This window comes from Heterocephalus glaber, unplaced genomic scaffold, assembly GCF_053883595.1.
Source record: "Heterocephalus glaber isolate CG9 unplaced genomic scaffold, H.glaber_assembly_v1.0 deba00001673, whole genome shotgun sequence".
NCBI lineage: Eukaryota > Metazoa > Chordata > Mammalia > Rodentia > Bathyergidae > Heterocephalus > Heterocephalus glaber.
Genome location: NW_028258410.1, coordinates 15767487 through 15783725, shown reverse-complemented (window position 1 = coordinate 15783725; position 16239 = coordinate 15767487). Strand labels below are relative to the sequence as shown.

General features: G+C 45.3%; 1 pseudogene; it reads right to left on the bottom strand.

Annotated features, from left to right (window-relative positions):
- Positions 1 to 377: 377 nt before the first annotated feature.
- Positions 378 to 5135, bottom strand: LOC101697304 (mitochondrial import inner membrane translocase subunit Tim21 pseudogene; annotated as a pseudogene).
- Between the last annotated feature and the right edge of the window lie 11104 nt (positions 5136 to 16239).

Below are 16239 nucleotides of genomic sequence, written 5' to 3'. Positions count from 1 at the left end.
CCAAATCTCTAATGAGACTTACTGGAATGTAAGGTCATTGAAGATCTAATTCCTTAAGATGAGGTGATACCGGAGTAGAGTGGGTGCCTAATTCAACGTAACTGTTGTCCTTCTATGAAAACCCAGCTTGGGGGGGCATGTAGCTCAATGGTGAGTGTGTGTGTGGTACTGGGGATTGAACCCAGGACCTCATAAATGTCAGAGAAGTGCTCTGCCATTGAGCTACAGCCCCAGTCACATGTCTCAAATTATATATATATATATATATTTTTGGGGGGGTACTGGGGATTGAACTCAGGACCTTGTGCTTACAAGGCAGGTGCAGTGCCACTGAGCTAAATCCCTGGCCTTGTCTCAAATTATTTTTCCAACATTTTGAAAAATGTGACCCATTAAAAAATACATTTTTTTCCATTAAGTTTATTGGTACATTTTAGGTATAAAATACAGTTACATTCATCATTGGGATCTTGTACCATTACAGGAGTCTCTTGGTTCTTATTTTTTCCCTTTCCCCTGCCCTCCCTTCACCCACTCCACCCTTCCCTATTTGCAAAGACTTTGTTTCCATTTTTTTCCTTTTCTCATATTTTTTCTTTTCCCTTCTTTCCTTTCCCCTACCCCTCCCACTTCCCCTGCTCCTTTAGACCTTTTCTTCCTGTTACACAATATCAATTATACATTTTAAAAATTATAATATCAAAATTTAGAGGACATTACCACAGATTTTACAGAATTTAAAAGGATATAGAGGGCCAGAGATTTACCTCAGCGGTTTTGCCACCTGCTGTGCAAGCGCAAGGACCCGAGTTCAATCCCTAGTACCAAAAAAAAAAAAAAAAAAAGGATATAGAAAGCATATTACAAAAATCTTTTTAATTTTCTTATAATCAACTAATTTAAAATACAGAGCTATCAGGTGCTTTTCTGCATCGCATTGATCATTGCAGTTGATCAAATGATTGCCTCAACAAATTGTTATTGTAAGATTTATGTAAAATTGCCTCATATTAATTACAGGTAGAAAACTAAGTTGTCAGGAAGAGAAATGTTTATTTGCTTTATAGTCACTTTGTGAAGCTTCTAATCAGATAAAAAAATCCAAGAGAAACCTTATTTTGCTCATGTATGTAGACTATAAGACATTTTTCCTTAAGGTGATTTTAAGTAGATTAATGTTTATATATAATTATCTCTAAGTTTTTGTGTTTTAGGGAACATCATCAACAACTGTAGACAAGAAATAAATTATTTATATTTTTTCTTGTTTTCTGGTTGTTGGTAGCTTATTTCTCGATTTTAAATTCTCATGATACTAACATGGTTCAGTAATTTTGTGATATAGCCAATTGTTTAGAAAATGACAAACAGAAATACTTTTTTGCCCTTTTATTAGTGCATGTTTGTAGTACATGCTGATTACACTGTTTGTAGGGAGTTGGTACAGTACATAGCACAGCTCAATCTTTTTCCATCCCTTTCCCCTCCCTCCTTCCATTTGTTGATCCCTTTCTCTCTCTTTTTTTTTTGGTACCGGGGATCGAACTCTGCTCCTTGCGCTTGCAAGGCAGGCACTGGAACCACTGAGCTAAATCCCCAGCCTGATCCCCTTCTCATTTGAGAAAGATCTATCTCCCTACTTCCTATTATCTATTTTTTACTTAGCTCTTTATTTATATTTTGGATTTTTCACATAAGAGAAACCATGTGATATTTAAGCCTGTGTCTGATTTATTTCATGTAACATTATGGTCTCAAGGTGCAATACCTTTTTATAAGCAATACTTTTTTATAATTTTAAATGGTGATACATCTTTGGATGTAAAGTTATGTCAATGAGCAGTTGAATAAAATCAAACTAGATTGAGATTCACTAGTAGAGGTAGGTAGGTGCAGATAATTTGTATGTATATTGCAAAAAACAAAATCAGATCACATTTAAAAACCTTAAAAGTTTATTACTCATACAAAATCATAGTTTTGTATGATAAGAAACAATCTACTGGGAAGGCAGAAAAACTGGCTGAGAGACCTAACCCAAATTAAGAGTTCTCCCTATCACTGAAAGCATGTTCCCTCAGGGAGAGAACAGCTCTGCTGTGACGCTTCCATACTTCCTAAACTTGTGCAATTTTTAGAATTAAAGTAATAAAACACTTCAGACAGCAGTTAACCCAAAACTTTAACTCACTTAAGTAAGGAGATAAACTAAGCAAGGAAACAAATTTCCTGAAGATCTTTCTATCCTGAGTATGCTAGGATCTCAAAAACCCATCCGAAACCCCTCCACTGTCCGTTCTAAAGAACAAAGGATAGTGCTGGGGAACCCCCATTCTGAAGCCTCCACAGATAAGGGGCCACGGAGCACTTTAGTTATGTGATAAGGACTTGTAAGTGAAAGTCCCTTTTTACTAGGTCTCCAGCAAATACCTCACATAAAATAGTGTTCATAGTTTGAAAATATGTTTTAAAAAGGGCCTCACACACATTTGAACAACTCCCACTTATTTCTGGCACTCTCTTGGCAGGGTCAGGTATCAGCATAAGTTCTGAAGGGGCCGGGGACACCTCCTCATGGCTCTATGGTCAAGGCACTTGTACCCGTCATCCCAGTCACCAGCCCACCAGGGAGCGGTGAAGTCTGATGAGGCTGAAGGACCTGCACAGCCCACACGCCTGCTAGAGCAGATGGAGTGAGAGCCAGTCCACTGGACAGCAGAGTGCAGACAGTGCCTCCAATCAGAGTGGGAAACAGGAAATAGATTCCTACGTCATAAAATTTCCACAGCCTTTCTGTGATGTATTTAGCCTCTAACTGATTGTAGGCCTCAAATACTTTCATATGTTATCTTAAGAGACTCCAAATTATATGGAAGATGTTTTTGACATTTTTTTCCCAGTACTGGGGGATCAAACTCAAAACGTTGCGCTTGTGAGGCAGGCATGGTGCCACTGAGCTAAATCCTCAGTCCTTGACATTTTTCTTAGTTCTAATTTTTCTGCTGGCTTTATATAATTATGTAATATTTTTAAAAACCCCAAAATATTGAAATTTGTTTTATTTGCATGTTGTAAAACATTCAGTAACAACAAATTCTCATCATGAATGATATGAGAGCAGAAATACTGCTGTAATTGAAAATTCACTAATAAAATATGCTGTATGATCTATTTCATGATTTTTCACAAGAAAGGGTCATCTAAATGCATCAAATATCCTATTACAGGGCTGGGAATTTAGCAGAATGGTTCTGGTGCCTGGCATGCAAGTGCAAGGTCCCGAGTTCGATCCCCGGCACCTAAAAAAAAAAAATCCTATTACAGTCACCTTTATGAGTGATATCCTCGTGTCTTACTCTTCTGAACAGATTCTGGAAGAGAGTTGTGAAGATCATAATGAATCTGCACCATTTCACACCCACCAGGAAACAGTATCCTTGCTTGATTCTTTTAATTATCTTGGAATCGATTATCTCCAAAGATAATGATTCTTCTAGGATAGGACTCCACTTCCACAAATATGTACCGAAATTCATATTCACCATTCTTTGGATTCTCTTTCACTTCCACATGCACTGTTCCTTGTTTCCCTGGCCCGGACCCTTCAATATAGAATTTCACACGTGTGTGTTTCAGCCCATCTTTTATATGTTCGATAAAACTGACGTGATGCCTTCGACCATGTCTCGTCATCTTCCCTTAGCCTTTAACAGGCTCACTAAAGAAACTGATCACCTCGGGATGTGTTCTGTATTTTTCTAAGGCTTTCCCATATATCTTACTAGGACTGGATGAAGAAAAATGTTCTTTAAAAATCACGTAAAACAAGCCACCGGTAATGCTGATTCCAATGAGTACCACTCTTAAATAGGTGAAATCTTTTCCAGCTTCTTTCACTTTGAGTCGTTAGGATAGCGGTTTCCCCTCTCTGACCTCTGTGCACAGATACTTGCTTGCCGCTGTCCTCTGCTTCTGGGGTCGCGGTCCCTGAGTCCAGATAGTTTTCTGAGGGACTTCAAAGATAGATCCAGGTGGCGCCATTTTCTTCTGCTCTCGAAGTGCCCATCTCAAACTAGGCTCAGTGTAAACCAAGCTTTGTTAAGCGCGAAGTGCAGCAACAACAGTCGTCTCCCAGAGGGCTGTGCAGCTTTTCTGCATACTGTGTAGCTCGTAAAAAGTACACATCATGTTCACAGAAAACTTCCACGTAGTGACGATGCTGACTACAGTCAGTAAGGATTTACCACCCGGCCAGACCCGTGCTGAACTTCACACATTTGTATTACAAGAGCCTTAGGTTTATATTGACAGAAACTCTCCTGAGAGATTGTTCATCTTCCTTTTGTCCTATTGTTACATGAATTAAAATGAAAAATACATTTTTTAATGTTGGGATCCAATACACTGCATGTATACAAATGTGTGTGCTTGCATACACACATATTTATGTAGTAACTTATTCTTCCGATGTGCCATGTCATTCCATTCTTTTCTCTTGCCTTAAAAAGTGATAGCTATGATCCACTAAACTGCTCTTTTGAGCTATTCACAGGTTATAACCTGCAGTTTTAGCACTGTCAATGCATTTACGAAATGAAAAGAGAAAAGCCCTTACTTATACTCTCTGCTGTTTCTGGATATTTTACAAATAACAATTTAGTAACCTCTACCAAGTCCCAGGGAGGTAGAAATTCTTTTCTTCTTCACACTTTCCATATGTCAAAACTGAGGCATGAAGAGGCTAAGCCACTGTCCCAGGCTATAAGCAAGCATGCTAAAGAACTGTGCTTTAAACCCAGGAAGTCCTACTGCTGCTGCTGTTCCTCAGCCCGGGTACTTCCTCCAGCCTCGGACTCGTGCGCCAGTGACCAGCAATGAAGAACCGTGCAGTTCTACGTGGCCTTGCTAAGTTTGTCAGTCTGGACGTGACAGTGTCCTCTGCTCTTTACTTTCCTTGAGAGCCAAAGACGCTAAGGACTCCCCAAATTAGTCACCTCCAGAAAGCCAAGGAGGGCACCCCTCCCCCAGTCCCAAGCCCTCCCTCGCAGCGTTCAGCGGGGACTGCTGTCTGCAGGGGACTTTTCACACCCGGGCAGGGCCAGGGCTTCTTCAGAGGAAGTTTCCAACTTGCCCATTATTTATTGATTTACCCCAAAGTTATCCAGTTCCAGAGCCTAATTACTGGCGTAATCGTGGAGATGTTAGGAGAATTGTAAGCCCCTCTGGCTAATGGATGGCCTATGTTGGAGGGATTCAGCTAATTCACATATCTGTCTGCACTGTTAAAGGGGAAGGTTACACGCCAATTATCCAGGCTTCCTCAGCCCCTCCGGAAACAATGGAGGCAGTGTTCGCATACTGGATGTGCCACATTCCAGCCGCACATCAGAAGCAGCTGGGCCAGATAAAGACCTCTGGGGTTTGGCATTTAGGAATCGGGTCCACGGAAGTCACAACCGAGGCTCGATTCTTACTGCATAAACAAATACAAGCGGGCATCTTTAACCTGATTCTTTCCACAACTGCCTAGTGGGTTTGCAGGTCTCGTCTTCAGCGTTTCCTGCTCAGACTTGCTGAGTGGGTGGATCGAGATGCCCAGGAAGAGAAGGGAGACAAAAGCGCAAACAGCTTCAACGACAGAGGAGCGAATCCTCCGAGCTGGTAAACAGATTCCCCCAAATGAAGAACCTAGACACATTCTTGTGCCCAGTTTTAGAATCAAATAGGTGAAGATAGTTTTCTCCCAAGAGCTTGATCGGAGAAACGCATAGATACCTGTATAAAAATGTATAATATACAGTAGATAACGCACGTAGTATATACGCTATGTATATTTCACCTCTACTCTTTTCCTTTTGTGTTTCCCCCTTTTATTGCTTTTTTCCCTGATTCAGAAACTGGACTGGCAGTGTCGTGATGAAGTCAGAAAAGCCTGTTTCCGGTGGCATTTTTAACCAGGCACAGTAGCCGAAGTGCCTGGACCCCCGAGAAAGGCCCTGGTCTCCGGAAGCTGCTCTTCACTTTTGCTGGCAGAGAGCGCGGGATCTGAGTCCAAATGGCAGCTGCTGGGCACCCGGGGGAGGGAAGCTGCTACCTGAGACCGCACTTTTCCAAACTGCCCTTCCTGTTAACTCCATTTCTCAGGGCGCAACGTGGAAACAGCGCTGCTGTCCGCTTGTCTGAGGTCACACAGCGCAAAGCTAGCACAACAGTAAGCTAAAACCAAACCAAAACCCCGGTGGGTCCTGGGTCCTGTTACCCAGGACCGTGAAGACGCCAAGGCAGCAGCGACCTTAGGACCTTAGTGAGAAACTACCGAAAGCTTTGGAGCAACAGGCAGAGCAACAGCGCAGATCAGCCGTCGCCTTGGGTGCTGTTTCAGCCCGGGGTGTCTCTTCCTCCACCTCCCGGAGGAAAATACAGTAATTCACTCCAAGCAGGAGGGGGGAGGGGGGAGGGGGGAGGCCCCCCCCCCGGCTTGAACGGCGGACTGCGGCGGAGGACCTGGCAGCACGTGAAAAGGGGCAGGCTGCTCACAGCGCCCAAATAAAGTGCCGGGCTGGGGAGGCTCCGCTGCTGAGGTGGTGATTTCCCGGAGCGAAAAGCAGACATTGATCTGTTCCCATGGAGATGAGATTTCTACTAGTCAATCAGGCGACGGGGACGTCAGACAATAGCCAGTAGTTTAAAAAAAAAAAAAAATCCTGAGCGATAGTCGATTCCTGCTGTATTTCAGCGTTTCTCCCGAATGCACGGGAATCGAAATGGCTTGGAAATCCCGGACGAGCAGCCCTGAGCTCCCGCGGGGCTCCGAGGAACCGGCGATCCCGGGCCCGCGCGCAGGACGGGCGGGGCCGCCTCCCCTGCGGGTTCCAGATCCCGAGGTGTCCAGTCACAGCCCTTATTTGCATAAATTTGGCTTCCCAACTCGAGCCCTCCCTCTCGAGGACGAGCAATGAATGAGGTCTAAGGGGCGCTGAGGTCTCCCCAAGCGGCCGGCGGCTGCACCTCGAGAGCCCCGCGCTCCGCAGCCTTCGCTCCCGGGCTCCCCGTGCCCGAAAACTGCGCGGGTAGAGTGATGAGGGCTGTTGCTCGGCCCGAGTCGTGTCATCGATCCCAGACGGCGGACCGGGTCCATCTGCAGAAATGTTTCTTTCCATAGGAGAGCGGCAGTTCTAGCGCCCGCAAAGTAGGAGAAAGACTTCTTCAACACGTTAGGACTTTAAAAACCATCTCAAAGGTGCCCCCCTTTTTGCTTTTTCATGCGTCATTTTTACGCACGCCCCAGGCAGGAGAAAAAGCAGCAGAGGACTTCCGAGAGCGCGCTGGGAAGGGCGAGGGTCTTCCCGGGGGTCCGCTTGGAAACCCCGTCCGCCCTGCTCCGCGCCGCTCCGCTCCGGGCGCGCAGGAGAAGCGGCCGCCCCGACGGGCCAGGGGCAGCCGCGCACCGCCGAGCGCCAGGCCGGGGATCCTCCCGGACTGACTCCACGCTCGCTCCGGAGCCGCCGCAGGGAGCCCGAGCGCGCCCGGCCGGAGAGAGAACAGCGCCCGCGCCACGCTGACTTTGGAAGTGTGGGCCGCGTTCCCGTCCCCGCGGGGCACTGGAACCCCTGCGTCAGGCGCTGAGCTGGAACAAAGACGCCCCAGGGCGTCCTCGGGAGCCTCGGGGAGCGGTCTCTGCGCACAGTCCCCGGGGAAGGCAGAGTCCGCTCCTGCGGACCCTAGAGAGGACCATCCCGCGGACCGTCACCTCGAGTGTCCTGGCGCTTCCACCGTGCTGCAGAGCGGCGTATGCGTTCCTCAGATATGGAAGCAGCGTCGGAGCATCCTTCGGTCCTACTTTCTCATTTTTAGTTTTAAGCATTTAGAAAAAAAGACACGAGAGCCTCTTTAACAAGAGCCTACAACTTCGGGTAAAAGGGCTAACGTGCCCTAAGCATAAACTCACGATCTCACCAGAGAGCTCATGATTACTCTTACCTGCGTGGCGCATCTCCCTCACAGACATTTCTCTTCAATAGCATACTTATACTCCGTTTTAATTATATCCCTGGTGTATTTAATTAAATTGCCCATCACTGGCAATTTTTCAGTTGATTTTTTTTTGAAAATTAGATGTGAATTTTTGGGGGAGGGGAATTGTAATACATGCTTCTGGGGAAAATTCAGATTAAAGGGTGACCCCACCCCCCTAGCCAGTGATTCGGATTTTAGGCGCTGTCTTGCAGAAGTAGTGCACGCAGAGCAGTATCCCTGTCTGTCAGCCACACCTTTGTCTTCAGCAAGTGTCTGACTTTATTTAGGTTTTTGAGGCAAGGTCTCACTCTGCAGCCCAGACTGACCTCCAGCTCACAGCGATCCTCCTGCCTCAGCTTCCCAAGTGCTGGGATTCCAGGAGTGCGCCACCACACCGGGCTGAAGGTGACATTTTAAGTAGTTGTATATATAGTATTTCTTGGGATGCTACTTCTTTTTTTTCAAATTTTTTTTTACTTTTTGGTATCGGGGATCGATCTTGGGTCTTTGCGCTTGCAAGGCAGGCGGCGGAACCACTGAGCTAAATCCCCGGCCCGGGATGCTACTTCTTGATGTATTTCACTTGTCCATTTTGCCAGACTTTCAGGTAGCCTTCGTCTTTGCTGCTACCTGCAGCACTGCAATAAAATACCCGTCTGTGGTATACTCAGACACATTCGCCCCTTTCTGAAAGAAGCTCTTGTTACTGCACACCGATCCTCAAATTGCCTGAAGCCAAAGGAGAATTGATCGAATTAACTTTTTAAAAAACAAGGGTTTAAACCCGTATTATTACCCTTTAATAGTGTATTAAGGACTCGGGCGCCTTCTTGTAGTTGTTTTGTTTTGTTTGTTTTTTGCTGTGCTGGGAATCAAGCACTTTCTCACAGGGCCACACCTCTAACTTCCCCTGCCCCCTTCTTGTAGTTCTGTAATTCTTAGGTTTTTTTTTCTTTTTTTGTACTGGGGATCGAACTCGGGTCCTTCCACTTGCAACGCAGACACAGGAACCACTGAGCTAAATCCCCGGCCCTCTTCTTTTGGTTCTTAATCTCTCCTCCAGCTTGAGCAGGAGGTCCGGGGTGGGGATGGGAGGGACCTTGTCCCCCAAAGGCAGCCATACCCAAATCATTCCCCGGCATCTCATCTTCTTAAAAATGTGTACTTCATACTGAGTAATTCCTTCTCTTCCACTCCTTCCATCTTGGCTCCGGAAGATTGCAGCTCTCGCTAATAATGTAGGTGCAGGCAGCTTCCTACTCTTTCTGTGAGTTTAAGAGGGAAGTCATTGGGGTTTAGAACAAAGTATCTGCTTGCAAAGAGGTGGGTGGCATTTTGTGTGCGCTGGCTGGGGGAGGGCTCTCCCTCCCCCGGGAGGAGTCTGATTTCATTATACCCCTAGGAGCCCGGTGAAATCATGGAGACGGCTCAGTCTTCTGCTAGCTCCTGAGATCTTTTTGTCCTTTGTTTTGCAGTGTGGGCCACAGATTTCTGGTATGCCTGGGAGAAGGAAATCTGAGTTAAAGAGAAGGACTGTTCCATGTGCCTTGTAGCAAGCAAGCTAATTGGCAAATTTAATTCAGGGAGAGAAGGAACAGGCCAAGGAGAAACAGGAATGGGGCCTGTCCACATTCAGAACAGGAAAGTGGAAAGCAGCTACCATCTCCGAGTTCAAAATTATATAAGCCTGCAAAACGAGTCTCCTGTTGTATTTGTCATTGAAATCTGCAGTCCTGTTTGAGTTTATCTTGAGCATCTGGGAAGCTGTCCTACTAGTTCAGAAAAAGGAGGCATGGCCTAGGAAAACATACTACTAATAAGAAAAATGCCAGAAATCCTAACAGCTCAAGTGGGAAGTCCAGGCAACAGAGAAATGAACAAAAGGAGACAAGTGGACAAAATGCCGAGAACTCCTTTTCCTCTGTTATGTGTCCTAGTGGCATAATAAAGGTTGGTTTTGCCATGGTTTCCATGCTGTCTGTCAGGGAAATGGCCCAATTGTGTGACTTCAGTGGCTGCTTCCAGGCCAGTGAGAGCCATAGGACAGCATGGGGCACGCCTGGGGGACAGGTGTCCCTTCCTCCATTTTGGATTCTGGAGCCATTTTGGATTCCTCCATTTTCAAATCTGGTGGCTGGGCCAGTTACCCTTCTCTCTGCAGAGTCCAGCATTTTAGGGTCAAATTTGTACACCTCCAGAGGCTCCCCTTCACTGCCATGACTCTACTGTTCTTGAATGGACTTGTGTAGGACAGAGGGAAGAAGCATCTTTAGTCAAAGGCTAGGCTAACACCAAGTTAAAGTCATCGCATGATGGAGGCCATTTCCTGAGGCTGTGCACTTGCGTTGAGGCGAATTGCCAGAGTTGGGCAGGTTGCTTCATTTCTCTACTGTAAGAAGAGGATAATCATCATCATCATCATCATCATCATCATCATCATCATCATAGGTAACATTTACAGAGTGCTTAGATGGAATAAATACTTTATTCATGGATCCATTTCATCCTCTGAACCTAATGAGGTAGTATAATTATATTATCTTCATTTTATAGATGAATGTGGTTCAGTCAGATCACCCAGCTAGAAAGTGGTAGAGACAAAATGTAATAATTCTAGACCAGGGATTGGCAGTTACAAGCTGAGGTCCAATCTGGCTGTGTATTGGCTTTTTGTAAATAAAGTTTTATTGGAACCTAGCCTTGCTCATTTGTTTATGTACTCCCAGGATCCCTTTGAGCCACCATAGCAGAGACTATAATGGGCTTCAAAGCCCCAAATATTTACTATTTCTTTACAGAAAAATTTACAGGTTCTTACTGTAGATGGCCCAACAACATACTCTTCACACCATGTGTCTTTCTGCCCTTCCAAGTCTCTCATTTAAAAAATGTGGTGCCAGCCAGGTGTGGTGTATACATGTGTAATCTCAGCACTCGGGAGGCTGAGGCAGGAGGATTACTGCAAGTTTGGGGCCAGCCTCTGCTATATAGTGAGTTCAAGGTCAGCCTGAACTACATAGAGAGACCCTGTCTCAAAAAAACAAAAGAAAAACAACAGTGATGCCAACCAGGAAAAATAAAGCTGAACTGTCAGAAATAATAGTAGTTATTGTAGAAAATATTACAATCCCTGGATCTACTAGGGGCTCAGAATGTTAAAAAAAAGGTCTTCTCCCCACATTGAAAGTGCTTATATCTTAAATTTAAAGCTAAACCAATCTTGTTGCCTTATCAGTTTTGTCAAAACTGCATATAAATGATAGGGAAATTTCCAAAATACTAAAGAAATGGAATCCAGCTTTTCAAGAGTCATAAAAATAATTTTTTCATATATGTTATTATTTATTTATTTTTGTTTTTTTGAGGCAGGGTCTCCCTTTGTAGTTCAGGCTGGCCTTGAACTCACAGTGATCCTCCTGCCTCAGCCTCCTGAGTGCTGGAATGGATCACAAGCATGTGCCACCACGCCTCGCTCATATATATATATATTTTTTTTTTGGTACCGGGGATCGAACTCAGGTCCTTCTGCTTTCGAGGCAGGTGGTGGAACCACTGAGCTAAATCCCCGGCCCCCTCATATATGTTATTTTTAAGCCTGTGGGTTGACTCAGCTGTCCAAGCAAGAAGCCACTGCATTCAAGTCTGATGTTTAGGAACCTGAACCCTGGAGAGTTTGGAAATTGATCCCTGTTGCCATGGAAACTAAAAATTTTCAAGGCCTCAATACGGTTTAGGTTTTTCATTTTTATTTTTAATTTATTTTTTATTCAGCACTAGGGATTGAACCTGGGCCCTTTGCACTGAGCTACATTTTAAAAGTTTTTAATTTTTATTTTAAAACTGGGTCTCTCAGTCCCTAAATTGCCCAGGGTAGGCTTGAACTTTTCATCCTCCTTCTGCCTCAGCCTCCCAGAGGGCTGGGAATATTAGGTATGCACCACTGTGCCTGGCAGTAGGGCTTAGTTTTTCATGGATTTCCAGGATCAATGACTGTGGCTGTACAAACAATCCAGGTTTAAAGAAAAAATGTTAGTGAACAAAATTAATAACATCTGCATCCCACCATTCCAGGCCCCGGGCAAAGAGTTGAGAATCCTCCATGTGAAGGGCTCCTACTCACGCTTCAAGGCCCACGAACAAAGCAGGTGCAGGAAGTCTCTCAGTGAGCACAGAATGAGGTGACCCCCAAATCCTGGCCCCTGAGTCCAGTCTTGGCCTTCTGAGAGGAGGCCCAGCCTCGGTGGTTCATCTTTCCAGGCAGGCAGGTCTCACCTCCCTGGGTGCCCACCATGTGTGGCACAGCCCTGAACAAGACAGATAATACAGTGGACCCCTGAGTTACGACCTGCCTATACGAACAACTTGGGTTATGACCAGACTTTTAGTTTTAACTTATGGCCAAAGTCTTGTGTTACGACCCAAATGCTGGCCACTTGTGCTTTTAGATGGCCTCAGATACAGATTTAACCCTTAATGAGTTCTGGAAGGAACATGACAACAGCATTTCCTGTGTGGGGTTAACTGAGAAATCCTGGGCCAGTGTCTCTCTAAGGACACTGAGAGCTGCCTGTGTACAGGAGAGAGACTTTGAAGGCTGTGGAGAGGAGCCTGAGCCTTCACTGACCAACCTGAGTTACAACCAGCCCTCAGGATCGAATTGAGTTTGTAAGTCAAGGATCCACTGTAATTCAGTCGCAAATCCGATGAGGAGGGGCAGTGTGAGAGAGGCAGTGACCCAGGGCCATGGGTGTAGCCAGGTAGTGGCAGCCAGAGGTAAGACTGGAGCTCCAGAAGAAATGCCGGGGAGGGGCAGCAAAGGCATTTTCTTCAGGCTGGGAGAGGTTTGAGAATGTGGACGTATTAGTTTGATTCTTTGTGGCTTTAGCAGACTGCAGTGCATTGACTCTTGCCAAAGATGGAAGGTTTTAGAGGCCAGAGTTAGCTGGGAGTTTGGCCTTGGTCTGAGACACGTGGCCCGATGCCTCAACATTGGCGTCTGTGCCTCTGTGTTGTCACACAGGGAGCAAGACGCTCCTCATTCGTCTGTGACTGGAGGTAGTAAGAGTCACGAGTCACTTCAGTCATGCCATAGAATTGTGCTAAGTGCCTAAGTGTTTTTTGGTGCCGGGGATCGAACTTGGGACCTTGCACTTGCAAGGCAGGCGGCAGAACCACTGAGCTAAATCCCTGGCCCTAGAACAAGTTTTAAAATAGGAGCAGGCTAATCACATCCCTAAAACTACCTGGGAATGCTCCTGCGTGCCTACATTTATAGTAACCGCTTTTTCTATATTACAGAAGTGTGTGTGTATGTGTGTGTGTGTGTATATACGCCTGTGCATGTGTGTCTTGTACCCTAGCACCTTTTCATCTTTCTATGGAGCATTATGGGAAGTAGGTGGCATAAAAACAGCCAAGGTACCAAACTAAGGGATTCATCTGGAAAATCCTTTAATAATAAATCAGAGTATGTAAATCCTATATTAATTCATCTTACACGCATTTCTTTTTAGGGGCCATTCAGAACAACGAAAGAAGTATAATGATGTTGATTCTCACAAATGTAGCTGTCACATATTTTGGAAGATTTCATAATTTGCACTGGCTATTCCCCAGAATAAAAGTGTTACGTGATACTCTTCCAGATTTACCGTGTGCAATTCATCAATTAAAATGTATTTTATCAAATCATGTAAGGAAATATGAATTCCAGTTAAAGTCCTTTCCTCCTTCCCTCCTTTCCTTCCTCTCTCCTTTCCTTCTGGCTGAGGCTTGAACCCAGAGCCTTAAGCACAACAGGCAATCGCTCTACCGCTGAGTTACAACCCAGCCCTATCATCTTATTTTTTCCCTTGAAAATGTTTACTGTTTTCTATTTCTTATTAAGGAAAAAAAATGAATTTATTTGAATTATAGTAAGAACTTAAGATGTCAAGTTAAAAAGTCCATGACTTTATGGTCTTTTTGCAAGTTATGCAAGCAAAAGAGAAAGGGATAGTAAGAAGGAAGAGGTGGAGGAGGAGGAGGAAGAGAAGAAAAAAGAGAAAAATTAGTTAGCAGATCTTGGTTGTTTTCTACTTAGTAGTAATCACTAATTATTTAGTTATTTCTTTGCTGATAAAACCCTACCTACACACATACACACAGGCAATATAATTTTATTTATTTTTTACTGCCACGCACTCACGGAAAGCTGGGACTGGCAGTCCCAGGGGATGTAGTTTGATTAGTCAGTGCAAGTGATTCACAACGGTGTCCGTAAGATGAGATAATTTTGAGAGCTTTGAAAAATGGTCCATGCCAGGACCTCAACCCTGCTATTATGATTCAATTACTCAGAGCCAGTTGAGATAATTCTATGTCTATCGGTAGCTTCAGTAGTTGGCATGTGACACAATTCTGACCAATAAGAGGTGGGATAACTTGGCTGGGATTATATTTCTGGGAAAGTTTTCCTGTTGCTGAGAATGTAAAGAAGAGAAGGAATGTTCTTTCTTCAAAATCCATGTATCTATCTATGCTACCTGGCGCTATGGCAGCCCTTTTGTGGTCACAAGGGGCAAACTTGAAGTTTGTACAAAGCCAGTACACCAAGATGGGCAGCAAAAGAAGATAAAGAGATCAAAAAACCCTGAGGTTAGAAGAATGAAATAGACAACCCTGAAACTGTTTTTTCAAGGAAGACATTTATGTCATTTTTAGTTGGGATCTGTTTCCTCAAGCTCTAAGTAGTTTTAATTTACAAGCACAGAGTGGCTGAGCTGTCCATAGTCACATGGTTAGCAAGTAGACAACCAGGGCTCGAATCTGACAAAAAAGAGGTGAGCAAGACCCCTGCTCCCTTTGCTGCCTCCGAGTCAGGGTAAGATTGGAGCCGCACCAGCCATCCTGAAGCCAGGAAGGAGGAAGCAGAAGTGCATTCGAGAAGGCAGAAAAGGCAACATCTGAGACCCAGAGATCGGGGAGATGAAAGGACTCGGCCAGGGCAGAGTGGACAAGGTCAGGTCTGTCCAGCCCCGAGGACCCCAGCGCGGTAAAGTGGCATTCAGAGCCTGACATACTTCTCTAAGAATTCTCAGCGCACACTTGTAGTCCCAGCACTTGGGAGGCTGAGGCAGGGTGTTGCAAGTTTGAGGCCAGCCTGGGCGACTCAGCCAGGGGTGGGGATGCAGCTCAGGATGGCGGGGCTGGGGTGGTTCTCTAGCCTGATGTGATGGGACAGTCATGCATCTGCGGCTCTCCACCCAGCAGCTACTCCCTCTTCTTCCCCGGGCTAGGCCCTTTCTGTAATCCGGGCAGCAATGCACCCAGCTCTGAGGAAGGAGGGATATCGGCTCCAACACAGTCATGGGATTTGTTTTCTACCCTGTGGGACCTTTCATTCCCTAAAAATTCCAATTCCATGGGGCTGGGCTGAAGCACGGCAGCCTATATCTTTATTTATGTGTTTAATTTTCCCTTGTGGTACGGTGGATTGTACCCTGCCACTGAGCTACATTCCTGGCCCCTTTTATTTTTTATTTAGAGGCAGGGTCTCGCCAAGTTGCCCAGGCTAGCCTTGAACTTGTGATCTTCCTGCCTCAGCCTCCTGAGTAGGTGGGATTACAAGTGTGTGCCACTGTGCCCCGCTGAGTCAGCTCCTAACTTCTGGCCGAGGTCTCTTCCACAGAGCACACAGGACCGGCACCATTCCGCACCAGAGATCAGTAGTTTTCCTCTGTAAAGGGCCAGACAATAAGCATATGAGGTTTTGTGAGCCATACATGTGGTCTCTGTTGAAACCACTCAGCTGTGCTGAGAAGCCACCCAGACCATATGCAAACAAGTGGGTATACTTGTGTGCCAATAAAACTTTATTAACAGAAGCTGATGGTGGGACCGGGGATTTAGCTCAGTGGTTCTGCCGGCTGCCTCGCAAGAGCAAGGTCCTGAGTTTGATTCTCTGGTACAAAAAAACCCCAAAAATGCTAGCGGTGACCAGATTTCTCTTTGAGCTACTGCCTCTTTGGTGAGACCAATCATGGTTCATTTCCTGGTCCTGGCCTCATCTTTTCTGAATACTGCTGACTGAATGCTGAACTAAAGCCAGGCGTGGTTCAATCTCAGGCGGGCTGAGGCAGGAGGATTGTTGTGAGTTCCAGGCAAACCTGAACTACACAGTGAGATCCTGTCTCAAAAGAAAAAAAATGCTAAACTAAAAATAGGGATTCTTTTAGAGAGAAC